The sequence below is a fragment of the Rhincodon typus genome, chromosome 11, assembly GCF_021869965.1.
Source record: "Rhincodon typus isolate 14 chromosome 11, sRhiTyp1.1, whole genome shotgun sequence".
NCBI classification, from domain to species: Eukaryota; Metazoa; Chordata; class Chondrichthyes; order Orectolobiformes; family Rhincodontidae; genus Rhincodon; species Rhincodon typus.
This window is the reverse complement of record NC_063342.1, coordinates 29,669,287-29,691,079: the sequence shown is the minus strand read 5'-3', so window position 1 is coordinate 29,691,079 and position 21,793 is coordinate 29,669,287. Positions and strand designations below refer to the sequence as shown.

Sequence of the window (21,793 nt, the reverse complement as noted above, 5' to 3'; positions counted from 1 at the left end):
TTTCTGTAACCTTTTCAAGCATAATGATCTCCTCTATCATACTTTCAATTACAGGCCTCAGGCTGCGTACGATTATCTTTTTGCCTTCTCTAAGTTTACAAATTTTTTTGGCTTTTCAGCTAGATAAATTTCTAAAACGTGTTGCTTGCTCTTTATGTTTTTGTTATTGTTTCTACTTTGATCCAACCAGTTCCACTCTTGTTAGTATAATGCTCTGTAACATTCTGATTTTGTTGAGCCTTATTTTGAATGCAGTTTATTGGGCTTTTCGTCAGAGGAAAATGTCTTCCCTTCGAGGCACAGAATGCAGTTTCTCACGTCACCTCAGTCAAATTGCGGCTTCCTCATTCTCCGTGTGCATTTCTAAGTTTTATTTCAAATCAGCAGGCTGCAAGTTTTAGATTTATGTCCCATGTTCCATCTTGTTCCACATTATTTGTGCTTTATATGTTACCCTGTTCATTTTAATTCAATAGTCTTCCATTAGGTTCACCAGGATGTTGCCTGGGATTGAAACTCTGTTATGAGGAGGGACTGGATAGGCTGGGTTTGTTTTCGCTGGAGCAGAGGAGACTGGGAGGTCCGGGGGTGGGGGGACAGTAAGGGGAAACTGGTTGAGTTATGAGAGGCACGGATAGAGGAAATCATGAGAATCCTTTCCCCATGGCAGCCATGTTAAAGACCAGAGGGCAGATGTTTCAGGTGAGGAGTCAGTAGTTTGAAGGGGACCGGAGGAAAATGTTTTTTATTACCCAGAGGGTAGTAGAAATATGGAATGTGCTGCCTCACAGGGTGATGGAGACAGATAACTCCCAACATTTAAGACGCATCCAGATGAACACTTAAAATGTCAGAGAATAGTAAGCTATGGACTAAGTGCAGGCAAATTGGATTTTTATAGTTTGATGGTTGTGGTCAGCATAGACATGGTGGGCCTATGGGCCTGTTCTTATGCTGTATGACTGTATGACTCTATTAATGGTTTTACACCAAAATTGTACTTTGTCAGCTCTACATGGTAACGTTTTCTCATCTGTCTTTTCCCTTTCTTTTGTAACTCTATTAGGACACAGATGCTATTTTCCAATATCTTCTGGTAAATTGCAAAAATTATTATCTTGATTCAAGCTATATTTACTTAAATCTTTAATATCATTCTACAAAAGTTTAGATCTAGACATATTATAGTCAATAAAATTACATTTTATAAACTAATCTCCATAAATTGTACCTTTCATTTGGTAATCTGTCACATTTTTGCTACTTTTTGGTAATAATACATATCTCAGATTACTTGAGCTTGTTGTCAGAAGCAAAAGCCAGTAAAACCTGCAAATAATGTATCCTGGTCCAGTTTGTTTTGTATGCTGTATGATGAGTATGTTCATTTCCAAATATTACTGTCTTCTCTTAAACAAACACAATTTCTACAGAAATTCAGCAAATCTGGCAGCATCTGTGGAGAGAAAACAGAGTTAAAGTTTCGAATCCGGTGACCCTTCTTCATAAGTCATTCAAATTCCATCACACTCCTAACTTGTGCCTTGTAGTTGGCAGACAGACTCTGGAGAGTCAGCAGGTGAGTTACTTGCTGCAGGATTCTTAAACTCTGACCTGCTCTTAGAACCACAGTATTTGGATGGTTCATCAGCTCAGTTTCTAGTCAGGATGTTGATATTGGAGGATTCAGTAACGGTAATGCCATTGAATATCAAGGGACGATACTCAGATTTTCTCTTTTGGAGATGGTCATTGCCTGGCAATTGTGTAGCGCGAAAGTTACTCACCACTTGTCAGCCCAACCTGGATATTGACCAGGTCTTGCTGCATTGTGACATTTTTTGCTTCAGAGGAGTTGGTGGTTTAGCAGGAATGTCACGAGACTAATAATCCAGAACCCAAGACTAATGTTCTGGGGACACGGATTTGAATCCCAACATGGCAGATGGTGAAATTTGAATTCAATAAAAATTTGGAATGAAAACTTGGCCTAACAGTGACCTTATAACCATGGGTTGATGGTTAAAAAAAACTGTTTCACTCATGTCCCTCATGTCCCACACGTCCCAAGAGATCTTGCGACAGAGTGGTAGTGCTTTTACCTCTGGGCTAGAAAGTCGAAGTTGAAATAAGTGAAGCTATTGTAACATTTATTGCTTTGAGGACTACTAATTAGTTCTTCTGGCACTTGTTTTGATAAAACTGAGCAAGATGTATGAAACCATGTTGTATGTTTGCGCTGAAGTGGTTGTAGATGCCAAATACTATGATGGCATAGCAGCAGTTCTAGGATTGGAGACAAGGCAATAACTCATCTTCAAACCTTTGTGATGAATTCTATGATTGTTTGTCTTTAAGGATTTGAATTTGGAAGACTTTTGGATTGATCCACAGCTTAACTGCAGTTGCACTGTCTCCATGTAGCTATATTTCAAAAATATTTTGCTGCAGAAAAGATTTTGAATTGGTTGCAGTAAAATCTGTTTTAATGTAAAAACTGGGAGCTGTGACAGGAAAGTCAATCTGCAAAGATTATGATTTATTTGTGTCCTGATGGCATTATTGTGATAACCTCTTTTTTTAATAGGCCTTCCAGTAGTACATAGCTCCTGTGCTTTGATTAGAAATTCAACTTACAATTGAGGCACTTCATCAGTAGAGTAAGAATTTATTGTTTTCTACCTTCATGGCACACAATTGTTTCACGTAATAGTGACAATCTTGGTTAATAATTCAATATATTCCCAGATGGTGTTATCACCTTCATGACTGTGTCCAGTTCTGTTCATTAAGAAAAGGTGATATTTAAGCACTGGAAACAATAACAAGAAGAACAGTGAGACTGATCCCTGAAAATCAAGTGCCTGAGCTATAACCAAAATTTATAGCTTAGATATAGAAATTCACTATCTGTGGAATGAGTGGATTGCCTAATGAGAAAAGGCTAAACAGACTGAGCCTATACCCTCTGGAGTTTAGAAGAGTCAGAAGTCACTTAATTGAAACATACAAGATTCTGAGGGGACATGACCGAGTAGATGTCAAAAGGATGTTTCCTCTTATGGGAGGACCTAGAACCAGGGGTCATATTTTAAAAATAATTCTCTTGCACAAAAAGCGGTGGAAGAAGAATCTTTAAATATTTTTAAAGCAGAGGCAGATAGATTCTTGATTACCAAAGGGCTGAAAGATTGCTGGGAATATGTAGGAACATAGAGTTGAAGTTAAAATCAGCCATGATCTATCAAACAGCAGAGCAGGCTCAGAGTTTCAAGTTGCCTACTGTTACTTTTTGTTTGTATGTTGGCCCAGGATACAAATGTGGAGGTTTTAGGAGCTCAGACGTTGGATTTCCAACATCAATACGTCCTGAAGATGACTGCGTGAGAAGCCACATGAAAAGAAATGCATGATGATCAAGCAGCTGTGAGCATTGAAATGTGCTACCACGGTATAAGAGATGGCTTTGAGGAATATCGTGAGAGTCAGAGGCAGCAGGCTGTTGGGAATGTCTGTTGGGAAGAGATCTCAGGACACAAAGGGTGATTACAGTATTGGTTGGGAGGGATCACAAGCTTGAAAAGGGAAATTGAGGAAATTGTTGGACATTGGGAAGTAGCCAATTGTGTAATCTAGGGCAGGATTGTCAGATTTGGAAATTGTAGCACATGTTAGTTGGGGCGGGGGTGGAGATGGTTGGGGGGATAATAGTGGGACTTTTGGGGAAGGAATCATAATGTTCATGGAATGAACATAAGACATGGATGAGGTTGGGGTTGGGTATTGTTGGGGAAGGATTGCATAACCAGGATGGGAAGCATTCATGGAATCTTGGTGAGGGTTCATGGGACTTTGGTGGGAAGAATTCCAAGGCTCAGGGTGAAATGATTGCAGGATTTGAGAAGGGTTCGTGAAACAGACAGAAGGACTGCAGGACTGAAGGGAGGAATCACATGACTCTGGAAGTTTGACTGCAGGATTCAGATAACGAAGGGTAGCAGGACTCAGTGGTAACGAGATCAAGGCAGTCAGGGTGGTGTCATCCTGGTAAGACAAGGGAGCTAGATAGAATCAATAACATGTAAAGGGGAGAAAGAAAGAATGTGGATCAAGGCACTACAAACAAACAAAAACAGAAATTGCTGGAGAAACTCAGCAAGTCTGGCAACATCTGTGCAGAGAAAACAGTTAAAGTTTTGAATCCAGTGACCCTTCTTCATAAATCATTCAAATTTCATCACACGCCTAACTCGTGCCTTGTAGTTAGCAGACAGACTCTGGAAGAGTCAGGGGGTGAGTTACTTGCTGACTATTTGTATGGTTCATCAGTTCAGTTTCTAGTCAATGGTGATCCCCAGGATGTTGATATTGGAGGAATCAGTAATGGTAATGCCATTGAGTATCAAGGGACGATACGCAGATTTACTCTTTTGAAGATGGTAACTGCCTGGTAATTGTGTAGCGCGAATGTTACTCACCACTTTTCAGCCCAACCTGAATAGGGCAGGGGTCATATTGTGGAGTCCAGCCCAGAACTCAAGCACATGTTAGGTCCTTTATTTGAATGTGCCAAGGGTCTAACTCCTGCTTCTGGGCTGGTTAATGAATGCTTCATAATTGAGCTTACCCAATATTGTTAGGTGGTGCACCTCTTGCCCTCACTCCATTCTGGGGTCATTTTAAGGTGCTGGAATTTGGACCCTCTTCTGAATCCCAGAATTCTTGTCAGGAATAACCTTATTGGTTAAAAGAACCAAAAGAACAACAAACATGATTTATTGGTCAATAAAAAGTAATAATTAATATTTCACTAGTCAAGGCATGGCATGGTACACAAACTCACCATGGGTCAGCCTGTCTTTACATGGATCCCATTATATATGTGTTCTCCTCTCCTTGGTTCCATGAAGTCAATTTCTTGACACAAGATGTTTTTCAAGGTTCTATTTAGTCAACTCTGGCAAACATACAAATGCTTTGTAGACTTCAACTTTGATTCACAAATCTACCTTAACTACTGTGCCTGCAAATTTCATAACTACTTGCTGAGTGCACACTACTGAAAGTGCTTCATAACAAAGACTTTCTCTTAAAATAATCAAGTTCAAAGCTGGATTCTAATTCTAATATTGGATTTCTTATGGCAAACCCCAAAACTATGACAATCAGCTATTGACTGGTGATGTCCCATATAAGTGCTAATGTTTTGGCAAGTGGTGTACTACTAACTCCTACGTTTCCCTCTCTTAGCAAGTGTCCTCTTGTCAAACGCTACCCCGGCTAGACATCAGGCAAGTGTCCTATTGTTGCACACTTCTTACAGACAGCTTTTCAAATATTCGGCTCACGTTTGAACATCTGAGTCAACACAATTAATAATTTTAAACAAATATTTTAAATTGAGCAATGGTAAGAGTGTGCATGGTTTTCCTACAACAATCTAACCTTAACTTAAAACTTTTATTGGCAGTTCTAGCTCTCAACCATTCTTCTAGAAGCAGTTTTGGCTTCGATTTGTTACTAATAATAGGCACACTGCAACCTAAATCCAAAATGCATCCCAAATACAACCCTAGTTAATTTCTGTGTTTTTTCTTAAAACAGTATTTGTCACCTTAAGAAATGCCAACTTAAAGACTTGTTAATGGTATCCTAATAATACAGACAAAAGCTTTCCATCACTAATCTTAAATACAGTACAATTTGATAACTTAAGTCTTATTAATTACACAAGTATGTCCACAAGGTGCAGTCTAATAGAGGCCATTTAGTGCCTGAAAATCTTAGTGAAACTTTGGGGCTCATATATGTCATTTGGAAGGAGGGCAAGTGATTTAAGATTTGATTTCATACAGGTCCTGTTCATTGTATATCTAGGGAATGCAAAAGGTTAATCCAGAATGCTATTTTAAATTGTAAGAGCAGGTCAAAAGAATACAAGTTGAAGCTAGCAAGAGGACTAATGTCGGGAACTTTATCTTTCTACAAAGAGTGAGCAACATATGAAAGAGACTTCTGTGGAAAATAGTGGAAACATCAACCCAGCAATCAACTAAGAAATTATTAGTTGCTGAAATGGGTCAACCTTAGGGTTTCTGTGGATGGATGAATTAAGATAGTCTCTACAGTATCATCTTATGTAATTACTTGCAATTTGCTAATTTAACACACAGTCATCTTACGCTATATTTCTCTGCAAGTCTTTTACAGCTGGATTAACCAATTCACTGTTCAATCTCTCATATACAGAATTCTCTGTACTACACTGGAAACAGCTTTTAAAAACCTGTCATTTACAGATGAATTCCGATTACAATGTATCTTTGGTAAAGGTAAGTATTTCCTACACTGGCAGGAGAATGTCCAAAGCTCTTCACTATACCTGGAAGATTCTTAATTGCTGTGAAAGTTTGAAAAGGAAAAGGGTGTAGAGTTGCACGGTCAGGTCGCCACACATGTCTTTGTCACAGTTCGCTTCATCCCCTACCTCCTGCGTTATAGATATCCTTGGTCTCTCTGAAGATAGGGGCTGTGTGCCTAATGCCAGGTATAAAGGTGTGTTGCAACACATTAACTGCAGAAAGCCACCTGAAGAAACCTGGTGAAGAGCTTGCACCAAGATCCCTTTGGTCAAGTGATTTATGGTGTGAAGTAGGCAACTGAAAGGATGAGTTGGAAATGGAGCCATATAGAAGGAGTTTAATAGTAATTTCCTTACCTCACTCCTGTCAGGCTGTCATGGCCTTGTTACTGCTGCTCTCCAAAAGTAGTTGAGTGACTGTCCCAAAGCTGCAGATATACCCCTGACTTCTTAACAATCTCAAGAACCACTTAGCTACTGACCTGATAGATTAAAGGGAGATTAAAGTGGTTAAAAAGGCATATGGGATACTTGCCTTTAGTAGCCAAGGTATAGAGTTTAAAAGTGGGGAGGTTATACTGGAACTGTATAAAATTTCCATTTGGCCACAATTCGAGTATTGCATGCAGATCTGGAATTCACATTATAGGAGGGATGTGATTACACTGGAGAAGGTGCAGAGGAGATTCACCAGGGTGTTGCCTGGGCTGGAGAGTTTTGGTTATGAAGAGAGATTGGATTGGGTTGTTTTCTGTGGAGCAGAGGAGACTGAGGGAGGACCTGATTGAGATACATAAATTATTAGGAGCATAGGCAGGAAGGAACTTTCCTCTTCTTGGAGGAATTAAAGACCAGTGGGCATAGATTTAAGGGAAAAGACAGGAGGATTAGAGGGGATCTGAGGAAAACGTTTCTCACCCATATGGTGTAGAATCTCGAACTCACTGCATTAAGGATGGGAGAGGTAGAAAGCCTCATAACATTTAATAAGTATTTAGATTCATACAGTGCTATGGGCCAAGTGTTGAAAAATGGATTCAAATAGTTGGGTAGTTGTTTTTGACTGGTGCAGACTGGATGGGCCTGTGCTGTAGATTTCAATGACTCACTTTCAATACTGACTGGGGGAAATGTTAGAAGAAGTTAGGATCGTATCAAAATTCCAAACAACATTAATTTCCAGAACTTTATCAACCTGCCCATGCCTGTTGGATGCTCAGCAGTGGGCTCTAGAGAGCATCTACCTTTTGTGTCAGTGATTTTTTTCTTAAAATTCAAGCATGGACTAAGCCAAATAAAATGTGTCAGGTAATGCATGATATCATGAGTTGCAATGATTAGCATTTAATGTGCATCTTTATTAAGGGGAGTAACTTGCTGCAGGAAACGATTTGGTGTCACTAAGATCTAATCAAAGAATAGCATTTTTGCTGCATCTGGGAGTTTTCGTGCAAAAGGGGGGCACAGCGGCTCAGTGGTTAGCACTGCTGCCTCACAGCGCCAAGGAACCGGGTTCAATTCCACCCTTGGGCGACTGTCTGCATGAGCTTCCTCCGGGTGCTCCAGTTTCCTCCCACAGTCCAAAGATGTGCAGGGTATATGGATTGGCTATGTTAAGTTGCCCGTAGTGTTCAGGGATGTGTAGATTAGGTGGGTTACACGGAGATGGGTCTGGGTGGGATGCTCTCAGGGTCAGCGTGAACTTGTTGGGCCGAAGGGCCTGTTTCCACGCTTATAGTTTCCTCTGAAAATATCACTCGATACAATATTTATAAAAATGTAGTGTCTCTTAGAATCTTTTGTGGCTATTTTTTTCATAACAAGTCATTTGCCTTCATTCTGACGATATAATGGAATGAAGAGTGCATATTAGAGTATCATGACCTAGGCAATGTCACAAATTATTTTCCGTGTTGTTTGAGCGATATGTTCACTGAAAATAGTGATAACATTATGCAGTTTATGCCATAATGGTGTAGTTGGATTGAATCTGCAGATGATCACAGCTGGTACCAAGTTACATGAGCATGCAAAGCCAACCACTCCCAACATGTGGTTGCATTGATTGCTGTTACTTGTTCTGACTGGATCCACAGGGTCTTCTTGGTCTAATGTGGCAAGGAAGAGGCTCTTGTCCTAAACAAGATGTGATCTATTGTAATGATAGCAATCATATACAATTTACATTAGGAAGAGAGACATTATTACTATTGAGAGACCCAATAGTCCCAAAGGTCTGTCTGTCCTCTTTCGAGATTCTGTGATGTTCTGCCTTTCCCAACTCCTTATGACATCATCCAGTTAAATGGAGGTTAATGTAGTCTTCAAAATTAACCCTTTCAGGAGTATTAAATTGTACAACACTTTAAATACAAAATAAACTGAGGTATCACTCATAGTTGAATATTTGGACTTTTCCTGACAATGTCACATGAGAAAGGATGAAATTGCAGCCTACATTGGTTCTTTACATTATGTCCACATTTATTTTCCTGCAGATTTGTAGATTCAGCATGTCATATTTACCCTAACTGTCACTGCTGGAACTCTATGGAATCTGCTGCCTCTGCTAATTTGTGGCACAGGAGAAGTTTTTTTGAGGTAGCTCATTGTCACCAATACACCTTTATCTATATTACATCTAGGGCCATCCTAATTAATAGTGGGAAAGGATAAACCACTGGTGAGTCTAAATAGAAGAGGCACTTATCTTACTGATCAAATTGGTTTATTTAATGATAGCAGTAAGTGCAACTGATGTCACTAGCCAGGCAAAATTACTAAAGACTCTTGGGTTCTGTGCAGAATGGGTCTGCCCCCTATGAAAACTTGTCTCCGTATCGAGACCGTGTGACATTATCAACTTCAACATTAACAAACCATTAACTTATACAACAGCTATCACCTATTCAACATTAACACACAAATTCAAAATTATCCCACTGTTCTTACCACAAAATACAGTGCTGTTATGCCTCAAAGATTCTAGCTGGTCTTGTGATCTCTTTTGTGTCCAGTGTGCATGCAATTTTCCTGATCGAGTTGAAATGTCCTTCCCTGAGTAATGTGCAAAGTCTGAAATTTAAACCATATAAAGCTAACACTTAAAGGGAAAAATAAAACAAAATGGGAGATTTTACAAATTCATGCAAATCTGTACATTCTACGCAATATTTTGTTCTATAAATAAGAGAAAGATGAGTTTCAGGACATAATAAACAAATCCAAGTGCTTTCATCTTAAGAAAAGTTTTTGAAAAGAGGACAGAATATGCTGTTTACAAAAAAAAAAATAGTTTTTGGGAGAGAAAGAGCAACAATACTTGCCTCTGCAGCAGATTTTTTTTTAAGTTATACGTTTCTGAACCTTTTGATCATGCAGATTTCATTAAATGGGCCACTATCAATAAAAATTAAAACCCTGATGTAGAAGCATCCCTATGAAGAACTTATGCCACCTACAATAAAAATATACTAACCACACCATCCAAAAACTGCACCTCACTTTCCTTAGTCTTGCTGTTTTTGTTATGCTCTGCTCCTTTGCTCCTTCTGTCTGACCTGATCAACTCCCTGCTGCTCTTGTGCTACCAGTTTCACTGCAATGTGTGGCAGGGCTGTTGTTGTTGTGGCAGCTACAACTGCAAATCACAGAAGTGTTATCATGCAGAAGGAGACCATTAGGCCTGTTGTGTCTTTACCTGAACAAAATGTCTGAACATTTTGCCTTAGTGCCATTAGCCGAGCTTTACCTGTAACCCTACACATTGAAAGATTATTTAATTAGAAACAATGTCCTCCTGAATGCTTCAACAGAACCTGTCTCCACCACACTTCCAGGTCGTGCATTGCATTCTCTAACGATTTGTGATGTGAAAAAGGTTTTCCTTTACCTTGCATTTGCAAATCCCTTTAAAACCGTGCCCTCTCTCAATCCTTTTATGAAAGTCGACAGTTTCTCCCATTCTACTCTGTCCAGGTATTGAAAACTCAATATTAAAAACTCCTACCAAATCTTATATCATCTTCCTCCAAGGAAAACAGTCCTAACTTCTCCAATATTTCTTCATTACAGAATTGTCTCATCCCTGGAAGAATTCCCATGAAACTCTTTTACTCTCTGTCCAGTACATTCACATGCTGTGGTGTGGCATCCAGAAATATTCACAGCACACCACCTGAAGTGTAACTAATATAAGTTCATCATAACTTCCCTGTTCTTGCCATCTAGAGAGCATAGAATACTGTGAATACCAGTAATTGATGTGTTTCATGGCAAGATGTCTCCCTTAGTCAAGTAATGCTGAGAGGATTATTACCATTTTTGCAATTTTTAAAATGTATCAGATATTTTGGCATTTGCAGTCAATTCTGGCTTGCATGTAGATTTTTGAGATTCAAATATAACTGAATGTTACTAAAGTTTGCCACCTAATGTAAAATCACAGTGTTGTAAATGTACATGGGTTGGTCTGCTCCCCTTTTCCTATAAATAGTCATGATGATAAATTGATGTTTAGCAAGCGCAAGTATCTCCTCCAGTGCAGCAGACATCTTTCTTGCATTGATCAGGGTTCCCAGAGGTTGTGCAGATAGATCATGTGGATGAAACATGGGATGAGGTTATGGTTTTTGTTTGTAGCCTCCAAATCTGTGGCTGTCTAGCTGCTATATTCCAGAATTAGTTGCTGTACAGGCTGTGGTCCAAACCCTAGGGGCAGATCAGTGCTTCTTTCCATAGGAGACACACAATTAGTCCAGACCAGCTGACGTCCTACAATGGGATGCCATTGATTGGTCACGTCCAAGTCGGTCTCCTCTGGAAAGCAATGTTTCAGAACCTCTGTTCAGTGCTGGTCTGAATTGGTTTTGACAGCAGCTTAATCTTCACGTCCTGTTGTGCTGCCTGTTTTGGAGAATGGGATATACTTTGAATTCAGAGATAGTAAGAACTGCCGATGCTGGAGTCAGAGATAATACCGTGTGGAGCTGGAGGAACACAGCAGGCCAGGCAGCATCAGAGGGGCAGGAAAGTTGATTTTTCAGGGCAGGACCCTCCTTCTAAAACGGGGGAGGGAGAAGGGAGCTCAGAAATAAATAGAGAGAGGAGGGGTGGGGCTGGGGAAGGTAGGTAGGATGGTGATAGTTGAGTGCAGCTAGGGAGTGGTGAGGATTGGTCAGTGAGGTGGGAGGAGCGGATAGGTGGGAGAGAAGACAGACAGGAAAGGAGGCGGGGATGAGAGGGAGATAGGTCGATACCTCCCTTCCCCATCCCCCTTTTCTGAAGAAGGGTGCCGACCCGAAACATCAGCTTTCCTGCTCCTCTGATGCTGCCTGGCCTGCTGTGTTCCTCCAGCTCCACACTGTGTTATCTCTGACTCCAGCATCGGCAGTTCTTACTATCTCTGAGAAAGTTAATTCGTATATTTTTTGCAAAAGAAATCGAAATTATCACTGTGTTCTTACATGTAACAAGATATTGATATTATACTATAAAATACATTGATAACCATGAATGCTGGAAAGATACAACAAGCAACACCTGAAAGAATCCCTCTAATTGAATAAGACACGCCCATAGAAATCAAAGTGGGGGAGGGGTGTTGCTGAATTAAATCTAATTTAAAATAACAGCCAAACAGTATTTCATGTTAAAAATAAAATCTGTGAAAGGAGTCTGATCAAAATTGGTCACAAAGAAAAGTAACATCTCAATGAGCCTGCAGGTTGTCTCCTCGATTTTTTCAATATAACTACGAGATGACTCAAAGGAGCACCATTGGATATGTCCCTGATTTGGAGCTCTGGGGGTTGCCTGGAGGCAGCTTTGTCTGGTTAACAGGCTAAGTAATGAAAAACCTACTCATCTAGCTAATGCACAGCTTTTAAGCTGCAGTATAAATGTATATTGCTGTTGCTAACAGCAGACTGTAACACTGTCACTTTCATCCTGTTTGCGGGAGTGGGATATGTGGTCAGGGGGAATACTGAACTCTCAACTGCATCTGGTAAATCTGTTCCTTTTCAACTCTCCTCAGTGTTGTTTTCGCTTTTATAATGAAGCCTGGGAAAGTCTCTTCCATTGAATTTTCTTCCCTGCTTTTCACCTGTAGTCTGCTGCGCAGTTCAAATACTGACTCTCTGAAATTTTCCAGACTTGACTTCCTCAGGCTTACAGTCATCCTTTTCCTTGGAAGCAATTATTGACTCGTAACAAGGAAGACAGTCATTCTTACATGACGACAGAATAACAGAAAACTGCAGTAGCTAATTTGCACAGAGAAATTAGATCCCAACACAGAGCACTGAGATAAACGACTAATGTCCCAGCTTTTGAGGTCAGTGACAAACAGACAGCCTTCACTGTTGACCTCAAGAAACCTGGCAACAAAGATCCAGCAAGCTTTGTGATGTGAATTTCACTTTTCCCAATACCAGTTCCATTCTGGCACGAACAAGGGATCTTCGGCATTCAGCTGCAATGATGTATTGAGCTGGTTAAGCATCAGGGTTAAGAATTCTTACAGACATCAAACTAGGGAGTAACAGACAGGTTTATCGTGCACTTCCTATAATTTTATGGGAAGTGAAATAAAGATTGGAACATATACATGAATTAAGGTACAAATTGAAATAGCATCAACTCAATAAAAACTGAAAGAACTGCAGATGCTGTACATCAGGAACAAAAACAAAAGTTGCTGGAAAAGCTCAGCAGGTCTGGCAGCATCTGTGAAGAAAAAAAATCAGAGTTAACCTTTCAGGTCCAGTGACCCTTCCTCAGAACTGATGGTAGTTGGGAAAACATCAGCTTAAATGCAGAAAATAGGAAGGGGGACGGGGTGAACAATAAGAGAGCCCAAAAAGAGAGAAGAGCAGTTGGATAGACAAAGGAGTTGATAATGATCTGGCTGGGAGGGTGAATAGCTGTTAATGGGGACTGTTAGTGACTAACAACAGGGGGTGTGTAATGGCAGGCTACGTGATAACAAGGCCTGGTGTGTCGGGTAGGGGGCTAAGATATGAGAGTGTTTAGGCCCTAAAATTATCACCAGATCCGAAACATTAACTCTGATTTTTTCTTCACAGATGCTGCCAGACCTGCTGAGCTTTTCCAGCAACTTTTGTTTTTGATAGCATCAACTCAAAATAGTTTCCTCCCCATCATCCAGCCACTTTACAATGAACAAATGTTAAATACAAACAAATGAATGAGGAACAGGAGTAGGCTATTCAGCTCCTCAAGCATGCTTCACCAATCATAAGACTCTAGAAGCAGGCTATTTGGCCCATCAAGTCCACATTGACTCTCCAAAGAGCATCCCACACAACCTACCCTCTACCCTATCCTCATAAATCTGCCTTTCTGTATGGCTAATCCACTGAGCCTACACATCCCTGGACACTGTTGGCAATTTACATGGCCAATCTACCTAATCTGTATATTTTTGAACTATGGGAGGAAACCGGAACATCCGGAGGAAACCCATGCAGACACAGGGAGAATGTTCAAACTCCACACAGACAGTCGCCAGAGGCTAGAATCAAATCCCTGGCACTGTAAGACAGTAATGCTAACCACTGAGCCACCGTGCTGCCCTTCCTCAAATCTGCACTTCTGCTTTTTACACCTTTGCTCAACAAGGATTTATCTTTTTTCCTGCCTTAAAAACATTCAAGGATTCTGCTTCCACCACCTTTTCATCGAGAGATTTCTAAAGATTTACAACACTCTGTGAGAAAAAACACTCATCTCATCTCTATCGATGGGCAACCTTTGATTTTAAACAGGGAATGCTTATTCTAAATTCTCCCATAAGAAAAATATGATCCTTACATCTACCCTGTAAAGATTCCTCAGGATTTTATATATTTCAATCAAATCATCTTTTACACTTCCAAATTCCATTGCATACAAGTTGAGCCTGTCCAACTTTTATTCAAAAGACATACCACGCATTTTAGGTATTGGTCTGGTAAACTTTCTCTGAACTGCTTCCAATATATTCACATCCTGCTCTGAAATAAGGTGACCAATACTGTGCAGAGTACACCAGATGTGGTCTTACTGGTGCCTATGTGTTAAGTTATTATGGTTCCAGTTGGGTATCCCAAATCATCAGGTTCCTGGGTGAGGAGGGATAAACTGGCTCCCCTTCTTTATTTACCCACCCATTGGTTGGTCTTGACATGGTGAATTTAAAAAGAACCCTTATCTTGTGGATGCCTTTCTCCAAGAGCAAAAGAATTTGTATGTTAAAAGAAGCCAATGTAACCAGACTAACAGAAGAGTGAGTTTATTCATTGCTAAACATGAAAAGAAAGAGTAACACAACACAAATACAGAGATTGTGAATGCTTAATGAGTCCAAAAACAAAGATATACAAATCAAATATAATCAAGTAATCTACATCCAGTCATGAATGTTGGTGGACAATTAAACAACTTATAGGAGGCAGCGGCTGCACAAATATCCCCATGCTCGATGATGGAAAATCCCAGCGCATCAGTCCAAAATATAAGGCTAAAGCTTTCACAGCAATCTTCAGCCAGTGTCGAGTGGATGATCCATCCTGGTGTCTTCCAGTGGTCCCTAGTATCACAAACGCTAATCTTCACCCAATTCAATTCACTCCACGTCATAGAGAAAAGGTTGAAAGTACTAGATGCTGCAAACTTGATGCACCCACAACATTACCACAATAACATTGAAGACTTGGGGCTCCAGAATTTGTTGGACCCCTCGCCAAACTATTCCCGTATTGTTACACTATTGGCATATACCCAACAATGTGAAAAATTGCTGAGGTATGTCCTGTACACCAAAAGCAGGACAAATCCAACCTGGCCTATTACTGGCCTATCAGTCTCCTGTTAATCATCAGTAAAGTGATGGAAGGTGTCATCAACAGTGCTATCAAGCAGCCCCTGCTCAGAGACACTCAGTTTGGGTTCTGCCAGGGCCACTCAGTCCCTGATCTCATTACAGCCCTGGTTCAAACATGGACAAAAGAGCTGAATTTCAGAGGTGAGGTGAGAGTGACATCGAGGCTGCATTCAACTGAATGTGGCATCAAGGAGCCCTAGGAAAATTGGAATCAATTGATATTAGGGGCAAACTCTCCGCTGCTTGGAGTCATAGCTGACACATAGGAAGATGGTTGTGGATGTTGAAGGTCAGTCATCTCAGCTCCAGCAGTTCCTCAGGGTTGTGTCCTAGGCCCAACCATCTTCAGCTGCTTCATGAAAGACCTTCTCTCCATCATAAGGTCAGCGGTGGGGATGTTCACTGATGACTGCACGATGTTCGGCACCATGCATGACCCTTCAGATACTGAAGCAATCCATATTCAAATGCAAGAGGATCTGGACAATATCCAGGCTTGGGCTGAAAAGTGGCAAGTAACATTCATGCCACACAAATGCCAGGCAATGACCATCTCTAGAAGAGACAATCTGTCCACCACCCCTTGACATTCTTGCCATCACTGAATTGCCCACTATCAATATCCTTGGGGTTACCATTGACCAGAAACTCAACAGGACTCATCATATAAAAAATAGCAGCTACAAGAGCAGGTCAGAGGCCAGGATTTTGTGGTGAATAACTCACCTCCTGACTCCCCAAAGCCTGTCCACTATCTATAAGGCACAAGTCAGGAATGTGATGGAATACTCCCCACTTGCCTGGATGAGTGCAGCTCCAACTTCACTCAAGAACTTTGACAGCATCCAAGGCAAAGCAGCCTACTCGACTGGCATCACATCCACAAGCATCCACCTCTCCATCACCAATTCTCAGTAGCAGCAGCATGTACTATATACAAATTTCTGCACTGCAGAAATACACCAAATATCCTTCGAGAGCACCTTCCAAACCCAAAAGAGTTTGAGTAGATCCTGTGTCCCTTAATAAAGTTAGGGGTTAGGTTCATTGTCATAGAATCGTTCAGTGTGCAAACAGACCCTTCAGTCTAACTTGTCCACGCTGACCAAGTTTCCCAAACTAAACTATTCCCACCTGCCTGCATTTGACCCATATCCCTCTAAACCTTTCCTATTCATATACTTATCCAAATGTCTTTTAAATGTTGTAACTGTACCTGCATCGATCACTTTCTCTGGCAGTTCATTCCACATACCAATCATTCTCTGTGTGAAAAAGTTGCCCCTCAAATCGGTTTTAAAACTTTCTTCTCACCTTAAAAGTATGTCCCCTCATTTTGAACTACCCCACAAAAGGGAAAAGACTTTTGTTATTCACCTCATCTATGCCCCTTATGATTTTATAAACCTCCTTAAGGTCACCTCTCAATCTCTGAAAAAAAGTCCAAGCCTATCCAGCCTCTCCTTATAACTCAAGCCCTCCAGTCCTGGCAACATCTTGGTAAATCTTTTCTGAACCCTTTCCAATTTAATAACATCCTTTCTATAGCAGGGTGACGAGAACTGCACACAGTACTCCTGAAGAGGCCTCACCAATGTCTTGTACAAGTTCAACATGACATCCCATTACCTGTGCTCAACGGTCCTAGCAATGAAGGCAAGCGTGTTAAACTCATTCACAGGTATTTTGTGTTGGTCTTCACAGTGGAGGACCCAAATAACTTGTAGTGATTGATGACATAGAGACTTATGGGTGAGGACCTAGACACAATCATTATCATGAAAGCAGTAGTGTTGGGCAAGCTAATAGAACTAAAGGTAGAAAAGTCTCCTGGTCCTGATGAAATGCATCCCATGATACTAGAAGGATGGTGGAAGTAATAGTAAGTGCACTCATGGTAATTTTTCAAAATTTGCTGGACGCTGGGGCAGTTCTAGAAGATTGGAAAACAGCCAATGTGATGCCACTGTTTAAAAAAGGAGATAGACAAAAGATGGGGAATTGTAGGCTGGTTAGCTTAGATTCAAGCATTTTCCTCACTACAGAAGTTATCATCAAGGAAGAAATAGCAAGACATCTTGATAGAAACAGCCCCATAAAGCGAATGCAGCATGTGTTCATGAAAGGCAGGTCATGCTTGACTAATTTGCTGGAATTCTATGAAGACATTACGAGTGCGGTAGACAGTGGGGACCCAGAAGATGTGATGTATCTAGATTTCCAAAAGGCATTCAACAACGTGCTGCACAAAAGGCTGCTGCATAAAACAAAGGTGCATGGCATTATGGGCAATGCATTAGCACGGATAGAGGCTTGGTTAACTAATAGGAAGGAAAGAGTGGAGATAAATTAGTGCTTTTCTGATTGGCGAACAGTGACTAGTGGTGTGCCTCAGGGATCAGTGCTGGGACCGCAATTGCTTATAATTTACATAGATGATTCGGAGTTGGGGACCACATGTAGTGTGTCAAAGTTTGCAGATAACACTAAGATGAGTGGCACAGTAAAGCGTGCAGAGGACTCTGAAAGTTTGCAGAGGGATATAGATAGTTTAAGTGAGTGGGCAAAGGTCTGACAGATAGAATTCAATGTTAATAAATGTGAAGTCATCCATTTTGATAGGAATAACAGTAAGAAAAGGACTACTACTCTCACGGTAAAAATTGCAGCATGCTGCTGTGCAGAGGGACCTGGGTGTCCTTGTACATAAATCATAGAAGGTTGGTTTGCAGGTAAAACAGGTAATTAAGAAGGCAAATGGAATGGAATTTTGTCCTTAATTGCTATAGGGATTGAGTTTAAAAGCAGAGAGGTTATGTTGCAGCTGTATAGGGTGCTGGTGAGGCCACACCTGGAGTACTGAGTACAATTTTGGCTTTCTTACTTGAGAAAGGATGTACTGGCACTGGAGGGGGTGCAAAGGAGATTCACTAGGTTGATTCCAGAGTTAAGAGAGTTGGCTTATGAGGAGAGACTGGGTAGATGGAGATTATATTCATTGGAATTTAGAAGAATGAGGCAGGGATCTTATAGAAACATATAAAATTATGAAGGGAATAGATAAGATAGAAGTAAGGAGATTGTATGAACTGGTGGGTGAAACTAGAATGAGGGAGCATAACCTCAAAATGAGGGGGATCAGATTTAGGACGGAACTGAGGAGGATATTCTTCACCCAAAGGGTTGTGCATCTGTCAAATTCCGTGCCCAGTGAAGTAGTTGAGGCTTCCTCATTGAATGTTTTTGAAGCTAAGATAGATAATTTTTTGACTAGTAAAGGAATTAAGGGTAATGGCAAGAGGTAAGAGGCCATTAATAGATCAGCCATGATCTTAATGAATGGCAGAGCATGCTCGAAGCGCAAGATGGCCTACTCCTGTTCCTGGTTCTTATGTACAGCTCATCTGGCTTTGGAGTACCCATAATTTTCTTGCTGCTTGTCCAGCGAAATCGTTCCATCCATTAAGCTCACAGGAATATTTAGTTTTTGGTAAGATGTATTGTTAAGTCTCTCAGATAGTATGTTGTATACCGATAAGAGACAATTTTATGGTATTATCATTGCATGTGACCTGAAGATATATTAACCATCTTTACCAAGACTACTTGATGCATGACAGACTGCTGAAAATATGTTACTCTTTGTAACAGAATCAATTAATATTAGCCCAAACACTGAAGCGCCTGTGACTGTAATATGTATCAATATATATCAGGAACTATAATAAACATCTGTTGAATTTCTTTTCCAGTACATTAACCACATTTAGTTTTTTTTTTGTTACAGAAGCTAACGTAAGAATTTAACAAATACCCTACCGGAGGCAAAACTCACATCATAATAGCAGTTCATAATAAACAGCCATGACCCTTTATAAAAAGTTCTTACTATCTCTGATTAAGTTCTCAGTGCAAACACTTGGAAACCTCATTGAATATCAGCTCAATCTCAGCCCCAGACTTGAAACCATTTGAAAAATTAACAACATCATTTTTTTCCTGCAAATACAGAACTGGAAATTGAACTGCCTAAAGGCAAAACTTCTTACTTTCAGCTTAAAATCTAACTTCTATCAGTTCAGAAGACCTGCCTATTCTCTTTTAAAAAAAAACCATCAGCTGCTTTTCAATTGAGAACTAGAAATGGGCTGTCAAAAGCAAAGCTCTCCCAAAAAATGTCTCAGCTTTTAAAACAGTTTTCCAAACGAACCAGGCTCACCTCTGTGGATCAATTGATTCCACCATTTTGTCTTTCCAATTTGGAATCAGTCCAGAGGGAAACATGCATGATGTCATCATTCCTTATGCTTGTTGTGACTGCTATCTAGTGGTAGAAATCTGCTACAACAGGCTCCTGTTCTTAATGGGACAGTCTGAAGTGTGACAGTCTAAATCCTGTGAAAAAGCATACGGTAAAAAATGAAGCAACATAACAGTAGAAAAGGATTAAAAAGAGAGAAATGCAAAACAAGTAAAAGAAAACAAACAGCAAACAAACCCTGCACATTCTAGTTTAAAGAAAATAAAAAGCTTTTCAACACGAAATTGAAAGCAAATACTGTAAATTGGGACCAGGGAGCCAATGATAGCCTGACTGAATTACAGCTATTCAAGCAACATATTCTGCTTTATTTTACAGATTGACCAATGAATGTTCCCAAGAAAAAATCTCTGAAAATGTCATCTGCCACTGACAATGAAGGTCTTCACAGAATTAATACATTAGTCTTTCCGTGAAAGATCAGGAAGATCTAGAAAAGGTCTGGAGGGTACTCAAACACCCTACTCAAGGTAAGGATCAGGGTTGACCAACTCCAATTCATGTTATACAGACAGAAGCCCTAAGAATCTGTTGATGAGTTTGTACAAGATGCCACAGAAGAGAGTATGAGTGGGCTTTCGCTGAACTAACAGAGAAGCTCATCAAATTAGTAATTGCCAAGGATCTTCTACACAAAAGATAGTGCCTTACTTGAAGACAGACATGTAACGTAAGACAGATGGCAACAATTACATGCTTTAGGTGCAACCAACATGACTGCTACACTTTGAAAAGTGTATCACTTTAACAAAATCTATAACAGATGTAGTTTGGCACCTACCTAAAAGCTGTCCAGCTTTCCTTTGCATCTGTAAATCAATCGATGCCAAAGTACTTTGGGCACCCATCTGCAGGAAATCTCATTTCAAAAGTCAAGCCAGATCTCAAACAAAATACAGGTCACCTACAAGATGGTACAAAAACACATCACTGGCTGGAAAGAAAGAATTTAAAACACGCGCAAACACAAACACATTGCCGAAGTGCACATTCAACTGAAGTAAAGGCAAATTTCTGAAGATGACCAAATTTTCCACATCATTAACCGTGCATGCCCAAGTTAAAAGTATAAAGCAATTAGAAGCATTTTCAACTGTTCTGAAAGGGCACGTTGACGGACTCTAAAAGCTAAAATCAACACTGAGCCAGTGCGAACGTATTATCACTCCACATCTTGAAGGACATATACCTCAGAAAGTGTACATGTTACAGCCTATGTGAGATCATCTCCTAATATACAATGGATCACCAGCTCTGTGCGATGCTACGATCACACTGCAGTGTCAATACACAAGCTCACCCTGACTTCCCAATTTCTTCTACTAGTGATCCAGCAGCAGCAGTACTGCCAGCATGCCCAGATCCTGGTGTAGTCACATTTCATAGGATACTAACTACACCCACTGTGGTGGAACAGACCAGGCATAGCGCAATTCAATTCGTCAAATTTGAAGATTTCTCAACTGATCTGTTACACTTTGGCCACAGCCAGCGTGAATAGTTGCAATTGGCAACTGCTGGACATGAGCAATATAAGAATTGCAGAAGATCCAGCAGTACCCTGACAGATTTAACAAAATAACTGAGAACATTTGATCATCTTGGCCAAACAGTGATATACCTGGCATATCATAACCAGTAATTTTCAAAAGCAAACAAGTCCTAATACAAAAGCGTTACACCAGCAACACATGATGTTTGTACTGGACAGGGATGACTCAGGATATTCAATAACTCATGAATGCACGAGGCAGCCAACATAACAACACCAACAACAGATCTATGCCCACAATATTCCATCCACTCTTGGACAAAAATAACAAAAGACATACTCACAGTGTATGGGAAAGACTACATCACTGGAGATTACTTTTCCAAATTTACAATTGTTTGATGACTTAGCAACACAACATGTACAGCTATCACTGATGCAATGACCACTACCTACAGATTATTCGGTATCCCGGAATGAGGATAATGGCTGACAATGATCCACAGTTCACCGGCAAACCATTTCAAAATGTGTGCTAAGTAGAGAGTGACAAATATCATGCTGTCATCCCACTATCCTTACACAAAGAGTCTAGCAGAAAAATGGTATGCATGATCAAATCAATGATTATTCAATCTCAAGCAACAATAATTTTATATTGCTTTGCTACATTTTTGTACAACACTAATGGGGAAGGGATAACCATCCCCAGCACAACTTATAGTTGCCCAG

General features: G+C 40.3%; 1 long non-coding RNA gene across 1 annotated transcript; it reads right to left on the bottom strand.

The window, feature by feature from the left end:
• Window positions 1-1,128: 1,128 nt before the first annotated feature.
• LOC125484473 lies at window positions 1,129-19,506 on the bottom strand. The gene is made up of 6 exons (XR_007263309.1): window positions 19,468-19,506; window positions 9,314-9,436; window positions 6,719-6,843; window positions 4,844-4,957; window positions 4,628-4,736; window positions 1,129-1,456 (listed from the first exon to the last, which is right to left on the bottom strand). It is a non-coding gene; the product is annotated as an uncharacterized LOC125484473 (long non-coding RNA).
• Window positions 19,507-21,793: the final 2,287 nt, after the last annotated feature.